Source organism: Hypanus sabinus, chromosome 1 (assembly GCF_030144855.1).
Source record: "Hypanus sabinus isolate sHypSab1 chromosome 1, sHypSab1.hap1, whole genome shotgun sequence".
In the NCBI taxonomy this organism is placed as follows: Eukaryota; Metazoa; Chordata; class Chondrichthyes; order Myliobatiformes; family Dasyatidae; genus Hypanus; species Hypanus sabinus.
Genome location: NC_082706.1, coordinates 49,966,402 through 49,991,745, shown reverse-complemented (window position 1 = coordinate 49,991,745; position 25,344 = coordinate 49,966,402). Strand labels below are relative to the sequence as shown.

Below are 25,344 nucleotides of genomic sequence, written 5' to 3'. Positions count from 1 at the left end.
AAGCTGTATTTTATTCATTTAATTTTCAGTGTTTTAGAAGTCATTTCAATAAATAGCTAAATACCATGGGACTTCAAAGACAGATATTTTGTTGTAATGCATTTGTTCATTTTCAATTGAAATTAAAGCACGTTTTCTACATATCCCATGATATTTTATTTTCTCTTATGAGGTGTATTACCAAAACACTCTGTCCATCTGCTCCTGGTCCGGCCCCCCTGTCAAATTTTAGAACCCTTTGTGGCCCACAAGTCAAAAAGTTTGCCACCCCTGCACTAATATCATTGCTTCCGATTCTACTGATTATTACCTTCTTCTGCAGTGGTCTGTATTCATAAATCCGCTCATGGTCGCTCTCGTCTATATCTAATAGGTCAAACTTGGTCCTAATGACAATACTGTAAACACCTGGAAATGATATTGATCAAAGTACCAATAATAGTTTATTACAGAATGTTGGCAATGGTGACACATGCCTGCAAAAAGTACTTACATTTTTGTGCCACGAGCATCTGTATTTCCTGAAACTTGTTAGCTGTGTCGTCACTGATGTCCTTAGTGCTGACGTCAAAAATTAATGCGACTCCATGAATATCATTTTCCGGATTTTCTGGATGATCATTAACATTACAGTCACGTTCCAATTCATACAACTAAATGTGACAAGGAGAAATGGTTACAGTGAAATCTGAAAAGTACCGATCATCATATTCACTTCACACTAAGGTTGAAATAACAACTGGGACTATTGGGAAGACATGTCAGAACAGGCAGCATCTATGGAGAGGTCAATGCTGTAGATCCAAGAGCATTCAAAAGAATTAGAAATGTAGGAATGTTCAGTTTACAAGAAGGATCAATGGGGCGTGTCAGTTAGGCTAAAGAGAATACCTTTGATAAGGTGAGGCCAGTGCACATGAGGCACTGTCTTGCCTCGTTAAGCTCCTCTGCAAGCTCCTTCGAAAAGTTAATCAAGTTTGTAACGTATAACCTGCCCTGCAGAAAATCACAATCTTCTGGATGAGCAGTGTCTACAGTGAGTAAGAAACTGCCAATATTTTGGGTCAAACCCCTCTATTCAATCTGCAGAAAGACATGCTGACTGTCCTTAAACAGGACACAGCTTTTTAAATGCATATCAGTCCTACTCCTCAGTATCCTCTGCAGTAGCTTCCCCTCCATTAAGGTGAGGCTCACAATTGTAAAGCTTTATGGATGGAACTGAAGAATATAAAAAGTGTGACCATGTTAATTGGGCTATAGTATCCAATCAATAGTCAGTGGGATATAGAAGAACAATTTGTGGAGAGTCTGTTTTAAGAAACATAAGGGTGCTAAACTATGTGATTTTACCTTTCCACATATTGACTGAGACTCCCATACTGTAATAGGACTAGATGGGATAGAGTTTGTCAAATGTGTTTAGGGAATTTTTTAAAAATCATTACATAGAAGTCCCAACAGAAGAGTTGACGATACTTGAACTCTTATTTGGGAAGAAGCAGTGCTCGTGGCAGAAGCTTGCATATTAGGAATATGTTGCATCTAGTGATCATAGTGCCATTACTTTCAATTTTAATCTGGAAAGACTTCAGTGGCTGAGATTCAAAATTGGTTAAAGGCCTATTTTGATGATATCAGAAAGGATCTGGTAAGTGTATATTGGGACAGGCTGTCTTCTGGCAAAGGTGTACTTGGTAAGTTGGAAACATTCAAAATGAAATTTTGACAGTACAAAAATTGTATGTGCTTGTCAGAATGAAAAGTAAACACAGCAGGTTTTAGGAACCTTTGTTTTCAAGAGATATTGATGCCCTAGCTTTAAAAAAAAGAGGAGCTTAATAAATAAAATAAATTAAGTAAAATAAAGGCAGGCAGGAACTAATAAAGTATTTATTAATAAGTATTAAAGTAAATAAAGTTTATTAAAGTATTTAGTAATAAACTAATAAGAAAAGGAGAACACATAAGAAATAAATCAGGAGGGCTAGAATAAGGCATGAGGTTGTCCTAGCAGACAAGGTGAGGGAATATCAAAGGATTCTACAGACATGTCAATGGCAACACCACACAGGATGAAACTGCTCCTCTGTAAGATCAGAATGGTAATGTATGCATGGAATCAAAAAGAGATGGGCAGATAATGAATGCTTTGCATCTGTAGTTACTTGGGAGATGGACAGAGTCTGTAGCAAGAAGGCAAAGTAACAGTGAGATTGTGCACCCTGTATAGATTACAGAGGAGAAGGTCTTTGCTGACATGAAGCAAATTAGGGTTGATAAATCCCCAGGACCTGACAAGGTGTTCACTCGGACCCTGTCAGAAGCAAGTGCAGGAAAAGCAGGCAACTTAGCAGAAATATTTAAATCATAATTAGTGACAGGTGAGGCTCCAGAGGAATGGAGGATAGCTAATACTGATCTGCTGTTGAAGAAATGCTCTAAATATAAACCAGGAAATTATAGGCCAGTCATTCTGATATCATTAGTGGGATAGATATTGGAAGGTATTGTAAGAGACTGGATAATTTGTATTTGGATAGACGAGGGCTGGTTAGGGATGTCAGAATGGCTTTGTGCATAGTATTTATGTCTAAGCAATCTGATAGAGCTTTTCAAGGAAGTTGCCAGAAAAGTAGATGAAAGCAAGCAGTGGATGTTGAAGCCCACAGACTTCAGCAAGGCATTTGGCAGGTTCTTGAGTGGGGAAAAATCCAGTTGAGGTAATAAACTGGATGAGGCATTGGCTTTGTGGAAGATGCCACAGAGCAAGAGCAGATGGTTGCCTTTTTGACTTGAGGCTTGTACCAGCGGAGTACAGCAGGGATCGGTACTGGTCCTTTGTTTGTTACCTGTATACATGATCTGTAGAATAATGTGCTCAACTGGATCAGCAGATTTGCGTAAGACACTAAGATTGGGAGTGTCGTGGACTGCAAGGAAGGCTGTCAATGCTTGCAGTACTATTTGAACTAGCTGTAAAAACTGGACAGGGAAATGGCAGGTGGAATTTAATGCAGACAAGTGCGAGGTGTTGCACTTCAGGAGGGCCAATCCAGTAGTTCGGTAGGGCACTGAAGAGTGTCGTAGAACAAAGGGATCTGGGAATACAGCTCCATTGAAAGTGATGTCATAGGTAGATGGGGTCAAGAAACCTTTTCGTACATTGACCTTTGTATATTAAACATTGAGTACAGGAGATGGGATGTTATGTGGAAGTTGTATAACACATTGTTGAGGCCTGAATTGGAGTATTGTGTGTAGTTTTGGTCACAAATCTGCAGGAAAAATGTAAATAAAGTAGAAAGAGTACTGGGAAAACTTACAAAGATCCTGCTAGGTCTGGAGGACCTGAGTGAAAAGTAAGGATTGAATAGGTTAGAACTTTATTCAATGGAAAGTAGAGAGGGAAGATTTGATAAAGATACGTACATTAAATTAGGAAGTGTACAGATAGGGTAAATGCAAGGAGGCTTTTTCCACTGAAGTTGTGTGACACTAAAACTAGTGATCATGGGTTAAGAGTGAAATGGGAAAAGTTTAAGGGGAACATGAGGAGAAACTCCTTCACTCTGAGAGTTGTGAGAGTGTGGAACGAGCTGCCAGTGCAAGAAGTGTATGCAAGCTCGAATGTAGCGTTTAAGAGATGTCTGGATAGACAGATGAATGTTTGCGGTATGGAGGGCTGTGGCCAGGGTGCAGATCAATGCTGTTTAAGTGGGTAAGCATGCACTAGATGGGCCTAAGGTATTGTTTCTGTGTTGTATTTTCTGATGATGAAAACATGCCCACTCTGCTTTTGCTGATTCTCACAGCACCTCTGCTCTGCCCCAGAATTACCAATTCAAAGTCTTCCTTTACTACCTTAGTCTCTTGCTCTAGTTCCAAGTTAAAATCCCTTCCCTGACCCCCAGGGACATACCATCTCCTAGATACATATAAACTGCCTTGTGATTCTCTTTAATCCTACCCAGCAAAAACAGACTCAGAATCAGAATCAGGCATATTTGTTAAAATTTGTGGTTTTGTGCAGCAGTACAGTATAACACACAATAAAACTCAATGAATTACAATGCACAGAACATGTAATGGTGCAGCACAGGGATAGGACATTTGGCCCATGATGTTATGCCAAACCATCTAAACAGAAAATCAAAACAACCGAACACTATTACCTGCAACTTACACCATGTCCATATCCCTCCATCTTCCTTATGTCCATGTGCCTATCCAAACATTTTTTTAAAAGCCTCTAATGTATTTGCCTCCACCACCATACCACACTGTGCTTTTGAGGCATCCACCACTCTGTGAGTAAATAGCAGTACAACATTAACCTTTTGCCAGTCCCCCGGGACCTCATCTGTGGCTAGAGCTATCTAAGTCAAATCAGACATGCAAAAACAGTGAAAAATATCAAAGGAGTGTTCATGGACTGTTTGTCCATTCAGAAATCTAACCTTGGAGAGGAAGATGCTGCTGCTAAACTCTGTGTATTCGTCCTCACAGTCCTTTACCTCCTCCCAGATGCTAGCAATGTAAAGAAGACATGACCTGGGTGATAGGGGTCTTTAATGATGATTGAGGTATTGTCTTTCAAAGATATCCTTGATTCTGAGGAGGGTAATGCCAATAGTGGATCTGCAAGAGTTTTCAGGTTTCTGCAGGTTCTCCCTAGTTATTTCTTTTTGCTTAGGATCCCTATGAACTGCATTGTGATCCTGTGCTGATATCATAAACCTGCCCCACCCCTTCTAATTTTGTACCTCCCCTCAGGATCAAATATTGTCCTTGCTGATAACTATTTTAAAAGAATGAGATTTGGTTACTATTTCCAAACAATGGATAAAAAGTTACTTGTGCTGTCACCCAGTCTGGCATACTTCCTAAAACTTGGCATAATATAATTTCTCCTCTAGCTGGGCCCTCACAGACTGTTGTAAGAAACCCTCTTTTTTGTTCTGAAGACATACCCATCCATGCTTCTTGTATTAAGGGTGTTCTAATCATTTAGGGGCAAGATGAAGTCTTCCACTATGATAACCCTGTGTCTGTTTTTCTGCAGCTATCAATAATCTGTTGGCAGATCTATTCCTCCAAATCTTGGTGGCTATTAGAAGATATATAGCATGATCCCATCAATGTACTTGTATATTTCTTACTTCTGATCTCCACGCAAATTTCCTGTTTGTCTTCCAGTTTGTCTTGTTTGGGTACTGCTCTGTCTTTTTGCCTTATGAGTAGTGCAAACACTTCAATATTTATTTTGCCCCTCCTTCTATCACGTCTAAAATAATGAAACCCAGGAATATTGAGTCACTTGTTCTGTTCCACATTCTTTCTGAAAAGGCAGCAGCATTGCAATCCAGGTTCCAAGTTTACCCTCTTTCGTCGTCATATCCCTAGCATTGAAATAAATATGGTTCAGCCCATCAGTCCACCATATTTACTGGCATTCCCTTATATTAATTCACTCTTGTTTATCATGCTATCCTTCCTGCCCTTAACCATACTTCCTGTTACCTGACTGTTATGATTACCATCGTCCTGTCACTCTAGCTTAAACTGCCTCGAGTAGCATTATCAAAGCCCCTGAAGTTCAGATGCTAGTTGTTCTGATTCTATAGGTCCCCGTTGCCCTGAATGATCCTTAAATAAGAAGAATACCCTCCCACCTGAAGCAGTTCCTTAGTCACATATTGAACTGTCACTTCACTGGTGGATGGCATGGGTAGTAATCCTGAGTTTGCAACCCAGAAGTACTGCTTCATCATTTTCTAACTACTTCTGATGACTTCAGCCTTCCCTCCTTTGTCTCAGAGATGGGTACAATGACATTGACCTGACCACAGCTGCTGCACACTGTACAGTCATAACCACAATAATATCCAAGGCGGTACACCTGTTACTGAAGCAATTTGCAACTAGGAAAACCTGCACTCTCTGCATACTCCCATAACTTCTTGTTTGGTGGTTACCAATCCAACAGTAGCCTGCATCATAGTTGTGACCCCTTCAGTCTTTTATCCTTAGCCTCCCGGTTGTCCTGTCAACATTCCACTGAACCTCAAATTACTTGGCTCAGTTTGTCAGGAGCTGCACCTGCATGAACTTCCCACAAATCTACTCATGATGATTCTAGACTTCTCATTTCTTGCTGGAGGAGCATTCCAAGGCCATGACATCCATTTGCCCACTGTAAGTCATAGCACAAGGGTAAACAGAAAAATAAAAGCCTTATCTGTTCTTACCTGAAACTCACCTGTTTCTCAACCCACTTTCAAATAGAGAAAGCCATTCACCTGAACTTGCTTTTATAAGCTGAATGACAACACAATAAGCCAATTGGGGGAAAAAAAAGTTGAAAAAGCTGGTGTCACTACCTCCCTCTGCCGCTCCATCCCCACATCTTACTGTAGAACCAAACGCAGACGCTGAGCACCTGAGATTAGCTTACTTGTGTATGGAAACATACTGTGAAATAAGTTTGTGTGGGTCAACCTCCAACAGAGTCGGAATGTGTGCAAAGGACAGACCAGAAGTGTCTCCATGTTCCAGTGCCAAAATAAAATGCCCTCAACTTACTAACCCTAATCCCAGCATCTTAGCAAATTTGGAGAAAACTGGAACACTTGCAGGGAACCAGTGCAGTCACGTGGAGAACGTACAAACCGCTTTCACACAGCAGCATGAATTGATGATCGATCGCTAATGGTTCACGCTGAAACATATGCTAACTGCTACATTACCTTTCATTCCACTTAAATTAATCTCTTCCCATGTGTCCTAGTGTGCTGTTCCAAGGGCAATCTCCATTACTATTTCTCTGCGTATTACCTTTTGGTCTGTGTGATACTATTATTTATCTTTAATGTACAGTGCACCACCCCATGAGCCAAGATCGTAAGTTCAACTCCAACATATCTGGTAACCACACCTTCTGAACTATAGGTGATGTGAAAGAAAAAATGCCGGGGCAGATTGCTTCTTTCTCTCTCCTTTAGGTTGCTCAGTGTTTATTGAGACTCCAGTGGTGTGTATCCAAATTATTAAGTGATGTAGAAAACTCACATGTGTTCCAAGGGGAACTCTTCCTTCCAGGATCATCTGTAACACTCTCTTTCTCTGATCTGCGTTCTTCAGTGCACTCAATCCAGGTAGCTCCCAAAACTGTAATTTCTCTTTTCTGTAGGATCTGAACTGTGAATTTTCAAATATACATATCTTTGTATGGCACTTTCAGCATAAAGATCATTTAAACAGTACAATAGTAACCAGTAGAATATCTGCCACTTTGTTTTGAACATAGAACAATACAGCACAGTACAGGCCATTCGGCTCACAACATTATGCCAACTCTTATACCCTGCCTCCCATATAATCCTCCACCTTAAATTCCTCCATATACCTGTGAGTAGTCTCTTAAATTTCACTAGTGTATCTGCCTCCACCACTGACTCAGGCAGTGCATTCAAGGCACCAACCACTCTCGGGGTAAAATACCTTCCTCTAATATCCCCCTTGAACTTTCCGCCCCTTACCTTAAAGCCATGCCCTCTTATATTGAGCAGTGGTGCCCTGCGGATGAGGTGCTGGCTTGTATTGAGCAGTGGTGCCCTGGGGAAGAGGCAATGGCTGTCCACTATATCTATTCCTCTTAATATCTTGTATAACTCTCATGTCTCCTCTCATCCTCCTTCTCTCTAGAGAGTAAAGCCATTGCTCCCTTAATCTCTGATCATAATCCTATAGTGAGGCAACCAGAACTGGACACAGTACTCCAAGTGTGGCCTAACCAGAGTTTTATAGAGCTGCATCGTTACCCCACAACTCTTAAACTCTATCCCTCGACTTATGATAGCTAACACTCCATAAGCTTTCTTAACTGCCCTATCTACTTTTGAGGCAACTTTCAGGGATCTGGGGACATGTACCCCAAGATCCCTCTGCTCCTACCACTCCCAAGTATCCTGTCATTTACTTTGTACTCTGCCTTGGAGTTTGTCCTTCCAAAGTGTACCACCTCACACTTCTCCAGGTTGAACTCCATCTGCCGCTTTTCAGCCCATTTCTGCATCCTATCAATGTCTCTCCGCAATCTTTGACAATCTTCAACTCTATCCACAACACCACCAACCTTTGTGTCACCTGAAAACTTGCCAACCCATCCTTCCACCCCCACACTCAGGATGTTAATAAAATCATGAAAAGTAGAGGTCCCAGACACCACTAGTCCCAATCCTCCAATCTGAATGTACTCCCTCCACCATGACCCTCTGCTTTCTACAGGCAAGCCAATTCTGAATCCCCCTGGCCAACCTTCCCTGGATCGCATGCCTTCTGACTTTCTGAATAAGCCTACCATGTGGAACCTTGTCAAATGCCTTACTAAAATCCATGTAGATCACATCCACTGCACTACCCTCATCTATATGCCTGGTCACCTCCTCAACGAAATCTATCAGACTTGTTGGACATGATCTGCACTTCAGAAAGCCATGCTGACTGTCGCTGATCAGATCATGATTCTCTAAATGCCCATAGATCCTATCTCTAGGAATCTTTACCAACAGCTTTCCCACCACAGACCCCTGTGGAAAATCACTAGTCATCAGCAACCTAGCAGAGAAGGCTCCTTTCATTCTCACTCTGTCTCCTGCCAATCAGCCACTGTTTTGTCCATGCTAGAATCTTTCCTGTAAAACCATGGCTTGTTAAGCAGCCTAATTTGTGGCACCTTGTAAAAGGGTTCTGAAAACATTAACTGATTCTCCTTTGTCTCTCCTGCTTGTTATTTCTTCAAAGAATTCAACAGATTTGTCAGGCAAGATTTTACCCTCAGGAAACCATTACGATTACAGCCTATTTTATCATGTGCCTCCAAGTAGCATGAGAGCTCATCCTTAATAAGGGTCTCCAACATTTTCCCAACCTCTGAGGTCAGTCTAACTGATTTACGAGTTTCCTTTCTACTGAAGAGTGGAACAACATTTGCAAGTTTCCAGTCTCTCAAAACCATTCCAGGAGAGAGTGTTCTTAAAAGATCATTACTAATGCTATCTTGATCTATTCAGCTACCTCTTTCAGAACTCTGGGGTGTAAATCATCTGGTTCAGATGACTTATCTACCTTCAGACCTTTCAGTTTCCCAAGAGCCTCCTCACTAATCATGACAACCTCACACCTGGAACTTCCACCATACTGATCATGTTTTTGACAGTGAAGATTGATGCAAAATATTTATTCAATTCTTTAGCCACTTAGTTGCCCCCCACTACTAACTCTCCAATAGAGTTTTCCAGCAGTCTGATGTCCACTCTGGTCTCTTTTTTAATCTTCCAGCTCCCGTTGTAATTTGTTAGTCACATCCTCGCTATTGCTTGGGGTCTGTACACAACACCCGTCAGAGTCTTTTTACTCATGCAGTTCCTTAGCTCTATCTGCAATGATTCAACACCCTCCGAACCTATGTCACCTCTTTCTAATAATTTGATGTCATTGTTTTACCAATAGAGCAAAGCCGCGACCACCCCTTCTGCCTTCATGTCTGGCCTTCCCATACAATTCAGTATTTTTGGACATTAACCTCCCATCAATAATCTTCTTTCAGTCATGATTCCGTGATGCCTACGGCATCATATCTGCCAATCTGCAACTGTGCTGTAAATTCATCTAGCTTATTCTGCATACTGTGTGCATTGAAATACAACACCCTCAGTCCTGTATTTGCCTTTTTCTATTTTGTCTGCCTTTTACATTGTAACTTATCCTGTTGACTGGAATATGGGGAAGCAGACCCTGAGGTAGTTTGACTGCAGCAACGTTATCATGGATCTCTGTTTAAATAACTGGATTAATCTTCAAATCCGCAACATTCCGTTTCACGGAGAAATAAAATTCACAGGAATAGAATTGTGGTATGAGAACAAGTGAATATTCATAAGATTAGGCAACAACCACGGAGAAGGGAACATGGAATGTTTCTGAGCAATGTTCTTTTAACAATAACCATGTGTGTTTCTTTCCCCAATGTCAATGCCTAAATGGTTAAGTATTTTCAACATTAACCATCGCTATTTCACCTACAGATTCTGCAATTGTCTGCTTTCCCTCTGCCAGACTGATCTGAGAGTCCAGTTATCTAGAAGCTCCATTCTGGCCCAGTAACCGGGAGACCAAGATTTCACTTCGCATCGCAGTGACTGAGGCCTGGAGTTCATTTAAAAATCTATCAGTGATCACGGAAATCAGTGAGAGTGATTTTCAGATGTTGCTTGCTATAAACATGAAACTCTTCCAGTTCTGTCCATTAATGAATGAAACTTGCTGTCCTCACACAGTCAGGGTCCAAATGAATCCCAGCAGCTTCACTGATATTAGGGACTTATATTTAACTGGCCCTTTTCCTACTGTCAGAACCTCGCCAGGTGCTTTGCAGCCAATAGGTAGAGTGAAGTTTATTGTATGTGAACTACTTATGTGAACATTAGGGTACAGAGAGTGGGAAATAAATACAACAATATATATTGCTCGTTTGTTTCAATTAAAATAACAGCAGTGCGTATACCTGCTGTGATAGAGAGCCAGAATTGTCTCTGGTCAGGACCTGGGTTATAGTTCCACTATCCTCAGACAGAGCAGCGAGGAATGTGTTGATAACAGATGTTGTTCCAGACCCCTCCGTGCCAAACAACAAGATGTTTATACAGTCTGCACGGCCCGTGGGAGGGTTGTAGTCACACAAGTCACTCCTAAGCGTCCTCAGCGTCCTGTTAAAGTTCAGGAAGGGAAAGTTTAGCTACTTGGAGAAAAAAACAGGTTAACGAAATGATCATATTTCACTCAGTCCAGTTGGGAAAACATACCCTGCTTAAAGGAACCCACCTAAGGTCCATGTTTGGGCGGTGAAAGCAATCCTCTTTTGAGAAATCTGAAATTGAAAGTAAAAGAAGTAAGGTGCACATTTCATCATGGCACAACACGGCAGACCAACAGAAATAAGATTAACCAGAAAATAAATAAATGAAACGATTGAGAAAGGAACAGGCAGAATATAATTGGAATCTTGTACATGGGAATTAATTAAGTATGGCCAGTCAAAGAGCAATAATGATAACATATAGACATAACACAAGGATACAAACTTCATACAATCCACTTGTGTGCATAAAAATTGGGCTAAATGATTTGACTTGGAACAGATAAGGCAGAGCAAAACCGGATACAAATGAGACGAAAAGGATTGCGGTAGAAATGTTTACCATGGCACTGTGTAACACATGGCCCAGCATAGCCCACTCCCAAACCCAGGAAACTACAGTACTTGAATGAAAAAGGCACACCGAGGGTAGAAACGGTCATCGTCTACATATGAGAAAGTTCTTATCTAGTGTAGCTTTAGTATGGGAGCCAGACAACCTGAAAAAGGCAGAGCTAACCTATCTTGCAGCCAAGAGATCATATCAAATTTCTGCAGCCCGACTAAATCTGGTTCTGTACCGGGGTAATGAACTGCAACAGGGGCGAGTGGATCCCCAAATTTCCTCATTATTATTAATGACAGTGTCCTTCGAATGATGCCGAAGAAAAGGATGGAACATTTACAACCACAGTAATTGCCAAACTGAATATCAATCTTTGCAGAAGCCAGTCGCAATACCAGCTTATTTTCTCCACGTGATATCATGAAATTTCCAAGACCACTACATGTGCCAAAGGTCATGGGGCTGGATAATATCCCAGTTGTAGAATTGAGGGCTGTTCTTCAGTACCAACTGTGCACCTAGCCCAAAACTTCGACTGCTTATTCATTTCCATAGACATGCTTAGGTGCTCTGGCATTTTGTGTCTGTTTTGTTTCAGGCATCTGCTAACTTTCTCATGTTTATGGATTTCCACTCATTCAGTCTAGTCTCAGGATGGTGTAAGCTGTTATGTACAGAGCTAACAAGCACTGTTTTTGCATCGATAATCTACTCATTGATGCCCAGTTTGGAACTCGCCAGGACAACAATCATATTTGCTCAGAGCCTCGCCCCGAGTACCAACCGAAGTTCTGTGAGAATAACTGCAATCAGCATGAATACAATTTAATCCAGCGTGCAGACCTAGCAAGACTGGTCAAGGTCGACAGTGAGAGCATTCGCTGATGATTGCACCATGAAGCATGTCCATGCATATCTCAGCAAATAAAACAGTGCTTGGGTGCATGCGACAAGATGAGGTATGAGATGATAAGTAACATTTGTAGCACAAAAGCTGAACAAATACATAATGATAATCTCCAGTGACAGAATCCAAGCATCTATCCTTGGCATTCATAGTATTCCCTTCACGTTCAGCTTGATTGAACAATGCATCTTCTTGAAGGTGATTGTGAATGGAGGATGCGTGCTGGACTTGCCAGCGTTGGCCCGAGCCTCCAACAGACCAGCCACAGAAACACAGTGGCATCAAAATCAGATCAGAGACTAGCCATCTTGCGAATACCCACACACCTCCTAACACATCGTCACTTTTTCCAACCTACAAATCACAAACCAAGGTTGATACTTTCCATTGTTTGGCTGAAAGCAGCTCCTACAAACCTTGAGATACTCGACGCTGCCCATATCCAGCCTGCTAGATCGGCACCCAATCTACACCCACCCCACCACTACCCAAACACACCCTTTCTCTTTCCACCAATCATGTACGGCGGCTGCAGTGTGCATCGTCTGCAGAACACACTGCAGTAACTTGCCTGAGCTACTGTAATAGCCCCTCCTGAATCCTGAAATGCTCCACCAAGAAGATGAGGGCAACAAGAGAACCCCGCAGGTTGAGGCTGCTGTGTATTGGCTATAGCTCAGCGGTCAACACAATCATAACCTCAGTTCCAATCAGCATCCTCCCAAGCTGGAGCCCTTGTTGCTCCTTCTGCAGCTTCCTCATCGGGAACCATCGTCCGCACAGACGGGAAATAGGATCTCGTCCTCGCAGACCATCGGCACGGTGCACCCCAGTAATGCGTGTTTAGCCCACAGCTCTACTTTCTCTATACCATGAATGTGTAGCCAGGCACAACAATGCCTTCTATAAATTTGCCGACGAAACAACTATTGTCGGCAGAATTTCAGAGGGTGACAAGGGGCGAGATAGATAAGCTAGCTGAGTGCTCACGACGTCAGTAATAACAGCAAAAAAGTATGTAGACTTGAGGAAGGGTAAGTCGAGGAACCCACACAACAGTCCTGATCGAGAGATAAGAGGAAAAGGTGAGCAGTTTCAAATTGCTTTGTGTCAACATCTCTGAGGAACTATACTGGGCCTAGCATATTAACTGAATTACAAGGAAGGCAGGAGAGGGGCAAGGTTTTATAAGGAATTTGAGGAGAATCTGTATATCACCAAAGACCCTTGCAAATTTCTACAGATATATAGTGCAGAGCATTATAAGTGGTTGTATCACCTTCCGGTATGGAGGTCCCATTCTATAGGATCAGAAAACACTGCAGAAAATTGTAAAGAGGCAGCTCGATCATGGGCACTGGCCTCTCCAGAATCCAGAACACCTTCATATGGCGATGCCTGAAAAAGGCTGCCTCCATCATTAAGTACCTCAGTCACCCAGGACATGCCTCTTATCATTGCAACCATCAAGGAGGAGGTACAAAACCCTGAAGACACAAACTCAAAGTTTCAAAATCAGCTTTTCCCCTCCGCCATCAGATTTCTGAATTGACAATGGACCTGTGAACATTATCAATATTTTCACCCTTTCTGCATTGCTTAATATCCATACATATGGTAATTAATTGTTTTATTACTAAGGATTGTAATGCACCGCTGTCGTAAAACAACAAATTTGACAACATATGCCAGTGATGTTAGAACTGATTCTAATTCCGGATCCCCCCTCCACTGTCAACTTCCCCACATGGACCGCAGGGTTCAAAGAGCTGATGATCGATGGATGATAAGTACTGGTCTGGTAAATGAGACCCAGATCCTGAGCTGCAAATAGTCAAAATGAAACTTCCCATCACGGACATAAATAAGGGGTGACAATGTACAAGAATTATCACCCTTCACCCTGCCTTTTTACTTTCATTTGTATATTCTGCTCTGCCTGGAAGAAACTGCGCAAGATTACGCAGACTTTATAACATCGGTGATGCGTTACACAGACAGAGTTTCACATCCTCATAAAATCCATTATTTCTCCCTGGAGAAGGCGTTCCCTCTGTTCTTGCCAACCGCCCATCCTACCAAGACTAGCATGTTTCTTTTTCAGTTTTGACGAAGTTCTTCGACTTTATCCGTTACTTCTTTCTCTGCCCACACATCTTGCCAGGCCTGCCGAGCGCCTGCAGCATTTTTGTAGAAATTTTTGTATTCCATGAACCTCAGTCCTCACTTTCAGTAACTGTCCACACAAAGTAAGGCCTTTCAAAGTACAGACACTGACCAGATTCAGTATGTCGCAGCAATATTTTGTGTCGGGCTGGGATTTCCTGGAGCTATGGGCAGTCCACAATGGGATTCCCCTTTGATACAGCAGAAGGACGACCAAATATATTACAAATTGGTGCGCCAGCCACCTCACAACAATCCCCACCCACTCCAGGCCCGGAACACAGAGGAGTACAGGGCAACTCAAGGGCAGTAGTCTGGTTCCTGTTCTGAACTAAGCATTAGTTTCTCTGTAGCTCAAAGGGGAACATTATCCAAGGATTCCTCATTATCCAAGGATTCAAGTTTAAATCCCATTTCAAGAAGTAATCGAGTTTATTGCCATTGAACGTTGAATGAGGAGTGTAGTGTCAGATTCACAGGGGACCATCCACCCGAACTGCACAGTCTCCCTCTAGCTCTAAGTGCCTTAAACCTGAGTTGCTGAGGGGACTAAACCTGTTTTTGAAACCGCCATCGCCAGTACCACGCATGAACGCAACTACTTCATCACAGAAGGGTAAGAGAGGCCAGGGGAAATTTCACATGTCAGTCAGTGACACTGTGTTCAACTCCGAGTCACTTTAGAGCTGTTTAAGGTAATGAATGAGTAAACATAAAGCCCCTACTGCCTCCACTCAAGGAATTTGCATCTGTGTTATTGGCATGTTCCTGAAGCATGACATTGTATTGTAAAACAAAGAACAAGAATGTTCCCGGGAGAACAAGGCAGATATGTTCTTGATAGGGTGGGGCCACAGCAAAAGGTGCGTGCTGTTAATGGGGATTTCTACTGATGCAGATCAATGCGGCGAATGGAGACAGCAAAGGGTGCAACAGCACCAGCTGACATTCAATTTCTTTGTTAGGATATACTATTTAAGGGATAACACAACGGAAGAAGATAAGAGTTTACAACCCAAGTGTGCAACGGGCACAGACAGAAAGAAATGGTGGGCCCAAAGGAGAAACTTTGGAAAGATAGGGAAGAGGGGAACAGGAATGGCAAGTGTTGTTTAGGTTACAGAGATACTAAGAGTAATAGCGAAAAAAAAGGTCATTCGATCCACTCCATCCATGTTGAACAAGATACCCGTATAAACTAATTCAGTGTTGGTGTATTTGACTCATAATCCTTTAAAACGTGCCTGTCAAAGTAACGATGCTGTGTTTCCACTATCTGATAGCTCACTTTATAAGTGAACTATCATATGTGGAAGAATTTGTCCTATCGGGTCCCTTTTAAATCTACCCATCTCATTACTGAGTCGGACAGCTATGTCCGTTCCGGGCAGTGGAGCAGGAGTAAGGTGTGCTCGAGGTCGACAAACAACTGCAGATCGGAGGATCAGCCGTTGTAGGTAGGCCGAGACCCTCGGGCCCACCTGGACAGTACCTGAGGAGGAAGGTAAAACTGCGCAGGCGTGGTGACGTCAGCGGCGAGCGCGGGGTTTAAAAAGAGGCCCACTTTCAGCAGCGGGCTTCGGTGAGAGGAAATCAGTGAGCCTGAGTACGTGCTTGCTGAGGTAAAAAAGGTAAGGTCAGTAGGTACTTTTTTCATTTATTCTGACTAATCTGGGATCAGGTAAAGGGGGAGACAGTTCGATCAGTGGTGTGCTCCGTATGCAGTATGTGGGAGGTCAGGGTCAACTCAGTTGTCCCTGTTGACCACACCTGCAAAAGGTGCATCCAGCTGCAGTTCCTATCAGACCGAGTTAGGGGATTGGAGCAGGAGCTGGATGAACTACGGATCATTCGGGAGGCAGAGGCAGAGATAGATGAGATATCAGGAGGTAGTCACACCGAAAAGACAGGAGATAGACAAGTTGGTGACAGTCAAGAGAGGCAGGGGGAGCAGACAGAGAGAGCAGAGCACCCCTGTGGCCGTTCCCATCAACAATAAGTATACCATTTTGGATACTGTTGGTGGGGATGATCTACCAGGAACAAGTTGCAGTGGTCCTGTCTCTGGCATTGAGGTTGGACCCTCGACCCGGAAGGGGAGGAGGGAAGAGACGAGAGCAGTAGTGATAGGGGATTCTATAGTCAGGGGGGTGGATAGGAGATTTTGTGGGGAAGATCGGGAGTCTCGGATGGTATGTTGCCTCCCTGGTGCTGGGGTCTGGGACATCTCAGATCAGGTGCAGGTTATTCTCGAGAGGGAGGGCAAGAACCCAAATGTCGTGGTCCATGTAGGGACCAACAACGTGGGTAGGATGTGTGAGGGGGTCCTGCGTAATGAGTTCAGGGAGTTAGGTGCGAATCTGAAGTGCAGGACCTCCAGGGTAACAATCTCAGGATTGCTACCTGTGCCACGTGTGAGTGAGGCAAGGTACAGAAGGATTATGCGGATTAATACGTGGCTGAGAGGATGGTGCAGGAGGGAGGGCTTCAGGTTTTTAGATAATTGGGCTTTGTTCCAGGGAAGGTGGGATCTGTTCCGACGGGACGGTTTACACCTGAACTGGAGTGGTACTAACATTCTTGCAGGAAAGTTTGCTAGTGCTTCTCGGGGGAGGGGGGGGGTTAAAGTAAATTTGCAGGGGGCAGGGATCCAGAATGCGAGAGAGGATAGCGAATAAAGGACGGTTGGGGACTACACGGTTCCAGAATATTCAAGTGTGTAGTAGAGAAAGGTGAGGTGGAACAAGTGATAAGGAGGACACATGTACAGAGGGACGGTCTGACGGAACATGCAGTTAAATGTGCAGAAAGAATGAGCAAATTTAGGAAGGACAACAAAATTCAAGGAGCGTATAGCCCGATGGGAGTTCGGGGAGCTGGGATAAGCACAATAGGCAGCGATTTAAACAGAGAAATGGGCTAAAAATTCTATACCTGAATGCAAGAAGTATCAGAAATAAGGCGGTTGAGCTTGAAGCTCAGGTGCGAATGGGTAACTATGATGTTGTTGGGATAACGGAGACATGGCTGCAGGAATATCAGACCTGGGAAATGAATGTACAAGGGTATACGTGCTATCATAGGGACAGAAATGTGGGCAGAGGGGGTGGGGTGGCCCTGTTGGTGAGGAATGAGATTCAGTCCTTTGCAAAGGGGGACATAGGATCAGGTGAAGTAGAGTCTGTGTGGATAGAACTGAGGAACAGTAAGGGCAAAAAGACCCTAATGGGTGTTGTCTACAGGCCACCAAACAGTAGCATGGATATTGGGTGCAAGTTGAATAGGGAGTTAACATTGGCATTTGGCAAAGGTAATGTCGCAGTAGTTATGGGGGATTTCAACATGCAGGTGAACTGGGAAAATCAGGTTGGTGCTGGACCCCAGGATAGGGAGTTTGTAGAGTGCCTACGGGATGCATTCTTGGAGCAGCTTGTACGAGAGCCCACCAGGGACAAGGCTATTCTGGATTTAGTGTTGTGTAATGAACAGAATTTGATAAGCGATCTTGAAGTAAAGGAGCCATTAGGAGGTAGTGACCATAATATGATAAGTTTTTATCTGCAATTTGAGAAGGATAAGGGCAGATCTGAGGTGTCAGTGTTGCAGTTGAACAAAGGAGATTATGGAGCCATGAGGGAGGAGCTGGCCAAAGTTAACTGGATGGATATCCTAGCAGAAAAGACAGTGGAACAGCAATGACAGGTATTCTTGGGAATAATGCACAAGGTGCAAAATCAGTTCATCCCCCAGAGAAGGAAGGATTCAAAGGAGGGAAAGGGGCCACAGTGGTTGACAAAGGAAGTCAGAGATTGCATAGCATTAAAAAAAGGAAATATGACAGAGCTAAGGTGAGTGGGAGGACAGCTGATTGGGAAATTTTTATGGAACAACAGAACTTAACTAAAAGGGCAATACGGGGACAAAAAATGAAGTATGAACACAAGCTAGCCAGGAATATAAAGGAGGATAGCAAAAGCTTTTTTAGGTATGTGAAGAGAAAGAAGATAGTTAAAAACAATGTTGGGCCCTTGAAGAATGAATTGGGTGAAATTGTTATGGGAAACAGAGAAATGGCAGAAGAATTTAATAAGTACTTTAGATCTGTCTTCACTAGGGAAGACACAAGCAATCTCCCAAATGTATGAATGCGCCAAGGACATAGGGTAACAGAGGAAAATAAACAGTTTGACATTAGGAAAGAAACGGTGATGAATAGACTGATGGGACTGAAGGCTGACAAATCCCCAGGTCCAGATGGTCTACATCCTAGAGTACTTAAGGAGGTGGCCCTGGAAATTGCGGATGCATTGGTAATCATTTTCCAAAGTTCGTTAGATTCAGGATCAGTTCCTGAGGATTGGAGAATGGCTAATGTTGTTCCACTTTTTAAGAAAGGAGGGAGGGAGAAAACAGAGAACTATCATCCTGTCAGCCCAACATCAGTAGTGGGGAAGATGCTGGAGTCCATTATTAAAGATGAAATAGTGGCATATCTAGATAGCAGTGATAGGATTGGGCCGAGCCAGCATGGATTTACCAAGGGGAAATCATGCTTGACTACTCTATTGGAGTTTTTCGAGGATGTAACCAGGAAGTTAGACAAGGGAGATCCAGTGGATGTAGTGTTCCTTGATTTTCAGAAGGCATTTGATTAAGTCCCACATAGGAGATTGGTGGGTAAAATCAGAGCTCATGGCATTGGGGGGGAAGATATTGACATGGATAGAAAACTGGTTGGCAGATAGAATGCAAAGGGTAGCGGTGAATGGGTGTTTCTCGGAATGGCACATGGTGACTAGTGGGGTGCCATAGGGCTCGGTATTGGGACCACAGCTGTTTACGATTTACATCAACGATTTAGATGAAGGCCTTGAGAATAACATCAGCAAGTTTGCTGATGATACTAAGCTGGGTGGCAGTGTGACATGTGATGAGGATGTTAGGAGAATTCAGGGTGACTTGGATAGGCTGAGTGGGTGGGCAGATACTTGGCAGATAACGTTTAATGTAAATAAGTGTGAGGTTATCCACTTGGGAGTAAGAACAGGAAGGCAGATTATTATCTGAATGGTGTAAAGTTAGGTAAGGGAGAAATACAAAGAGATGTAGGAGTCCTTGTTCATCAGTCACTGAAGGTGAATGAGCATGTGCAGCAGGCAGTAAAGAAGGCTAATGGAATGTTGGCCTTTATTACAAAGGGAATTGAGTACAAGAGCAAGGAAATCCTTTTGCATTTGTACAGGGCACTGGTGAGACCACACCTGGAGTATTGTGTACAATTTTGGTCTCCAGGGTTAAGGAAGGACATCCTGGCTATAGAGGAAGTGCAGCGTAGATTCACGAGGTTAATTTGTGGGATGTCTGGACTGTCTTACACAGAGAGGTTAGAGAGACTGGGCTTGTACATGCTGGAATTAAGGAGATTGAGAGGGGATCTGATTGCAACATGTAAGATTATTAAGGGATTGGACAAGATAGAGGCAGGAAATGTGTTCCAGATGCTGGGAGAGTCCAGTACCAGAGGGCATGGTTTGAGAATAAGGGGTAGGTCATTTAGGACAGAGTAAAGGAAAAACTTCTTCTCCCAGAGAGTTGTGGGGGTCTGGAATGCACTGCCTCGGAAGGTAGTGGAGGCCAATTCTCTGGATGCTTTCAGGAAGGAGCTAGATAGGTATCTTATGGATAGGGGAATCAAGGGATATGGGGACAAGGCAGGAACGGGGTATTGATAGTAGATGATCAGCTATGATCTCAGAATGGGTTACAGGCTCGAGGGGCCGAATGGTTTACTTCTGCACCTATTGTCTATAAAACTTTTCCGTCCAGACTTTGATTCCCTTTCTCAATGTAAAGGAACTCTTTGCATTCACCCCATCTATGTGTTTGATAATTTGTAAAGCAAGGTCACCCCGCAGTCTTTTCTGCTCCAAGGAATGAAGCCCTAAACTGCCCAACCTTTTCCTTTTCTTTACAAAGCTATAAAAGTTTATCTTCAACACATATACACTAAAGGGCAATCAATATTTACAAAGACAGTAAGTATACTCAAATTAAAATATGATTACTGGCGTCAATAAAACAGTCTATACCGCGGGGGGAGGGGGGGGGGAGGTTGGCGGACACTGCTCCCGGAAGTCCCCCCAATATGCCCGCCGCGATAGCGTTCTCCCTCTCCAAGGACAGCCTGGCACGGACGTATCCTCGGAAAGGGGGAAGGCAGTCGGCCAGGGCAACGCCCTCCAACTTCCGCCGTCTAGACCCATAAATAGCCATCTTGGCCAGGCCCAGGACCTAGGCCACCAAGAGATCCTCCTTTCGCCCCGCTCCCTTCCAAACTGGGTACCCGTACCTGAGGAGTGCCAGAACCGTAGCCGCAGCTCTCTGAGGAACTAAAAGAGCGACTACAACTTCTCACATTCCGTGTTTGCGTGGTACACCGACTCCTCCTGCCCACAGAATGGACAGCTGGACGGGCTGTCAGTGAAACTGCTCAAGAATCAGTTGTACAGTACAGCCCGATGCAACACCTTCCACCCGAGGTTCCCAATGTACAATGGAAGCAGCCCTGCCTGAAGAGACCTCCTCTGCTGCCTGACGGTAACACGGACTGCCAAGGTGAGTCCGGTCGGCAGACGCAAGCAAGGAAGTGAAAGGTGTTCAGGAGCAGCCCGTACAAGAAACGCTTCGAAGCGTCATGGAACGCAATGCCGTGAGTCGGCTCACGTTGTATGGGACCCTCTCCCTCGTGGTCTCCCGAGGCCTGAGTCCGATAAGCACATTGTTGGTGGTGCAGTCGGAATCCCTCCACTACCCTACGTCTTCCCGACACCCACCGTAATAGGGTCGGGACCAGAGACTTCCGCACCCCACCCCCAACCTTCAGCAGCCAGAACACAGTTGTCCAACAGCTCAGGAGTACCGTGCCCGAATGAAAGCAGAGCCCATACCCTCTACCGTTCCCGGTGGAACTCAGAGCGGCACGGCTGACGCCGTCTCAAACCTTCCCTCTAGCAGGCCCTCGTGTCCTGGCAAACTTCCTTGTAAATACTTCTGCGCTCCTTTTAACTTCATTGCTTTTTCAACAGGATTATCCAACGTTCACAAAGTATTTCATATATGTCACCTGACGGACTTGTTGTAAAATTGCAAGATAGGTATATAAGCCAGAAGGCATTACAGAGAAGGGAATGGCAACAGACGGTAAAAGGTATGCAATCGTTGGAGGACATGACAACACGGGAAAGGTTGGGGGCGGAGGAATATAGAAACAGAGAGTTGGTGTTGGCAGAGCGATTTAGGAGCCGGTGGGCGGGTGGGGTGGAGAGCATGCCTATAGCATGATATATCGACTCTAAAAGAGATAGTAAGAACCCGACTAACATCCGTTAGTCTCCCCTCCACTGCCTAGAAGCTGTAAGACCGCTGCTGAGAAGCCACAGTTGAGCATTAGGATGTACAGTGAAGGGTCATTCCAGCCCAACGCCGGCAATTCTGATTTCTCACCATAACTTTGAGAGTCCTTCCCAGTCCTGTTTGCAGTCCAATAGAAAACAGGAAATGAGTCCTTCTCTTCGTCTTGACCGGTTCTCACTTCTCTGTAGCATCTTCCAGGGCCCTATTGACAACACACATGTGATGCACCATCAATAACTCTCGGAGACGGGAGGTGAACTTTAGGCTTTTTTAACAGCAAAATAGAGCACGGCATCTTGGCGACTGAGGGGGGAGCACTGTTTCCAATCACCTTTATACAGGGGTCTGTGGGAGGAGCCACTGTAGCAGTCAGCAGAGGGGCTTGTCCAGACAGGTATACATAGTTTACCACAACACGTCAGCCGTAAGCTTGATGATTGGGAATTAATGACAAACTGACATCAGCCCATGTAGGAGCCCAGCAGTGTACGGTTCTGTCAGTCTCCCACTATTCCCGCCCTGGAGATATTGGATGCGTGGATGACTTTCTATGCGGGAATTTTACAACACTCTGTGACTTGCGGCTAGGGAGAGCGGATTGTACCCACCGTAGCGGTTAACTTGGCTGGATATCGCCCTGTCGCTCGGGTGAGCTGATGATTGTTGGGGACTCCACTTGCAACCGGTGTCTGCCCAAAATATGCGGAAACATTGTGTTCCTTCATGGAATAACTCCGAATCAACCATTACATTTTTTGCAATATTCGGAGATCCAGAGAAAATCATTTCCAACAGAATCACGACACAAATATCTTCCTTCCGTGCTCTATTATCTCCTGAAATACAGAGTAACAGAGTGATCCTGGTGAGGCTGTGGGAGGGCTGCATGTCCCACCCACTGCAGGAACCCGCGGGGTACATCAGTCATGGGCTCAGCATCTTCGAACTTTGTCCTAAATTTCTGCCCCAACGCGTGTCCGAGTGGTGTATGGGAGATGCAGTCCTTCCACCTCTACTACTGGAACTCAGGAGGCGAAGCACTGTCAGAGGCGCCGTTTCTACTCATAATCTTTCAGTCCATTCCCTATGTCGCCTTTCAGGTACACATAAAAATCCCGCACCCCATTGCACACCGAGCAAGGGACCTCACCCGTGCCTCTGACTGTATTGCAGCGGGATTCCTAGTTGACTGACTCACTGATGTTTCTGGCAGCTTGCTGTGCACCAAAGCACACCTCCCATCACAGTTAAGTACTGTACAGTTTAGCGTTAAATAGGGCAGTACATTGCAAGAACTGGGAAGACGCTAACTCGATGCAGACCCTTCCTCTTAAATGAACAAATCCCCGGGATCATACCTACTCAGGATTATTTAGGAGGAAAGACGCAGCAGTCAACAGAAACCCTCAAAGGTGACGATGACTAGAGGTAAATTCTACAGGTAACGACACGGACTGGCAGATTCAGTTTATTACCATTCAATAAACCGCAAATACAATGTAGTTAAAAATGAGACAACGATCTCCGGAATGCTCGACTGGCGGGTACCCGGAGACAGGGAAGGGTATCGGTCTGGAACGACTCACGAAGCTGTGTATGGGTGAAGGGCCGGAGCAGGTTCCAGGTGGTTATACGGTTCGGAAGGGAATGAAAAACTAACATAATTACGTGAGGCACCGATGATACGGGAGAAAGTGTGGAGCGCGACTCAGGCATGCTGAGAAGCCAAAGCTGAGCTTCGGGCTACGTCATCGGGAGGCAGCGGCCTGTACACTGAAGAAACATTGCACCCAGCCCCACTTCCACAGCCCTCATATCTCACCATTACACTGAAGTTTCCCCGAGCTCCTCGCGTTCTTTTCTTGGCTGCAGATGGACAGCACAGTCAATCCCTCGCTCAGTACAGACGGGCTCTCACCGCCCTGCAGGATATTCCCCTGTCCAACTGGAGAACACGCACTTCAGTCCGAGCCTTGTTAACTGGGTATTGGTGAAAAACTGACCTCTGAGCCCAGGGGTGCTCCTTCTCTGCTGCTGCTCTCGGTGCTGTTACTGACTGACCGGATACAGTTCTCTCAGCCTACTCCCCACAAGCTATCCCCCACCCTTAACTGCCACCCCAGGAACACATCAGACACGTCACTGATTTTACTGGTTAGAAGTTTACAATGAAGTGTGATGTGCGAACAGCGAGAAGAAGATTATACCCACCGGAGCAGGAACCTCCTCTGGATCCGATCCTGTCGATAAGAATCTCTCTAATCTTCTGAAGTACATTAGTACACAAATTCGTGTCGAGTCATCCATCGTCGGTCTGTCTGCAATATACGTGATTAGATTGCATTACGTAACACAAATTTTGTTCTTAAAGTTTGCGACGAGGTGTGGTACGCAAGCACGTTCTGTCCATGGAATAACCTCGGTTCAGTCACCAACTCCTCTCTCGCAATCTTCTATCTGTGCGGTTCCACCTTCTAAATGGCTGAGTATCAGCTGTTAGGGCATTGCTGTAGAAGGTGTGTCTGTCCCGCCCACTGGACTAAACCGCTGGTATATCAGCTCTGGGTACAGCACTTTCCACTTCGTACTGTCCCTACCTTCCTGTCCCGTGTGTGTCTGGTGGTTTTGGATGTATTTCTGTCCGTGTACCAGGCAATCCTCTAACCCCTGCTAGTAGCACTTAAGTCCTCACAGGAAGAGCAGCATTGCAGTGGCACGGGTTCTCCTCCAGAACTTTCATCCCAGTCCTGAGCTCCTACTCACCATTTCACACAGCGGAAGAATTCCCACACGTGTCCCGGACTATGTTGTAATAGGGACCACAGCTTGTTGCCTCACAGGAGTTTGAACAAGGTAACCACACGGCATCTAAACTTCAAGGACCACAGAAAAATGGTTTGTCTCTATTGTGGGGTAGAGACCCTCTCATCCCAGGAATTAGTCTCATGGTTCTCCTTTCCACTCTCTCCAATGTTTTTGCAGGTTTGGCTGCTAACACTCTACTCATTCTTCTAGATGAAGTAATTGCAACATGGAGTCAGAATACCAATATTTTTAAACTTTAAACCATTTGCAATAAAGAGAAATTGTTGTTTACATTCTTGCATACTTGTCTGCATGTCAACTTCTTGGCAAAACACCAACATCTTTCTGAACATTACTAACGTTCATTTTTCCATAGCTATCCAAATCTGTCTGTTGTTTTCCCTTACCAATGTAGATACCCCTAACTCCCCCCACATTACGCTCTGTTTGCATGTCTTTTGCCCACTCAGTCTATGTTGCCATCTTTACCCAATTGCAGAAAAACATTCTCCTTCCTTTTTGTCTATCTATACTGTATGTAAATTTGGAAATTTTACATAAGGTTCCTTCTCAGAATCAAATTTAATATCACTTACATATATATTGGCTGCTTTGTGGCAGTAATGCATGCAAGGAATAAAACATTGCCGTAGTTATAATAGGAAATAAAATATTTACAGGTTCATGGACCATTCAGAAATCTGATGGTGAAGGGGAGGAAGTTATTTATTAAATGTTGAATTAAGCCATGAACACTCACTCAATGCATGTTGTCACAGTAGACATGAG

The 25,344-nt window shown here is 44.2% G+C and overlaps 1 long non-coding RNA gene across 1 annotated transcript; it reads right to left on the bottom strand.

Annotated features, from left to right (window-relative positions):
- Positions 1 to 535: 535 nt before the first annotated feature.
- Positions 536 to 24,740, bottom strand: LOC132395464 (uncharacterized). Its single transcript, XR_009512623.1, has 5 exons — positions 20,687 to 24,740; positions 10,885 to 10,930; positions 10,568 to 10,769; positions 7,072 to 7,200; positions 536 to 653 (listed from the first exon to the last, which is right to left on the bottom strand). It is a non-coding gene; the product is annotated as an uncharacterized LOC132395464 (long non-coding RNA).
- Positions 24,741 to 25,344: the final 604 nt, after the last annotated feature.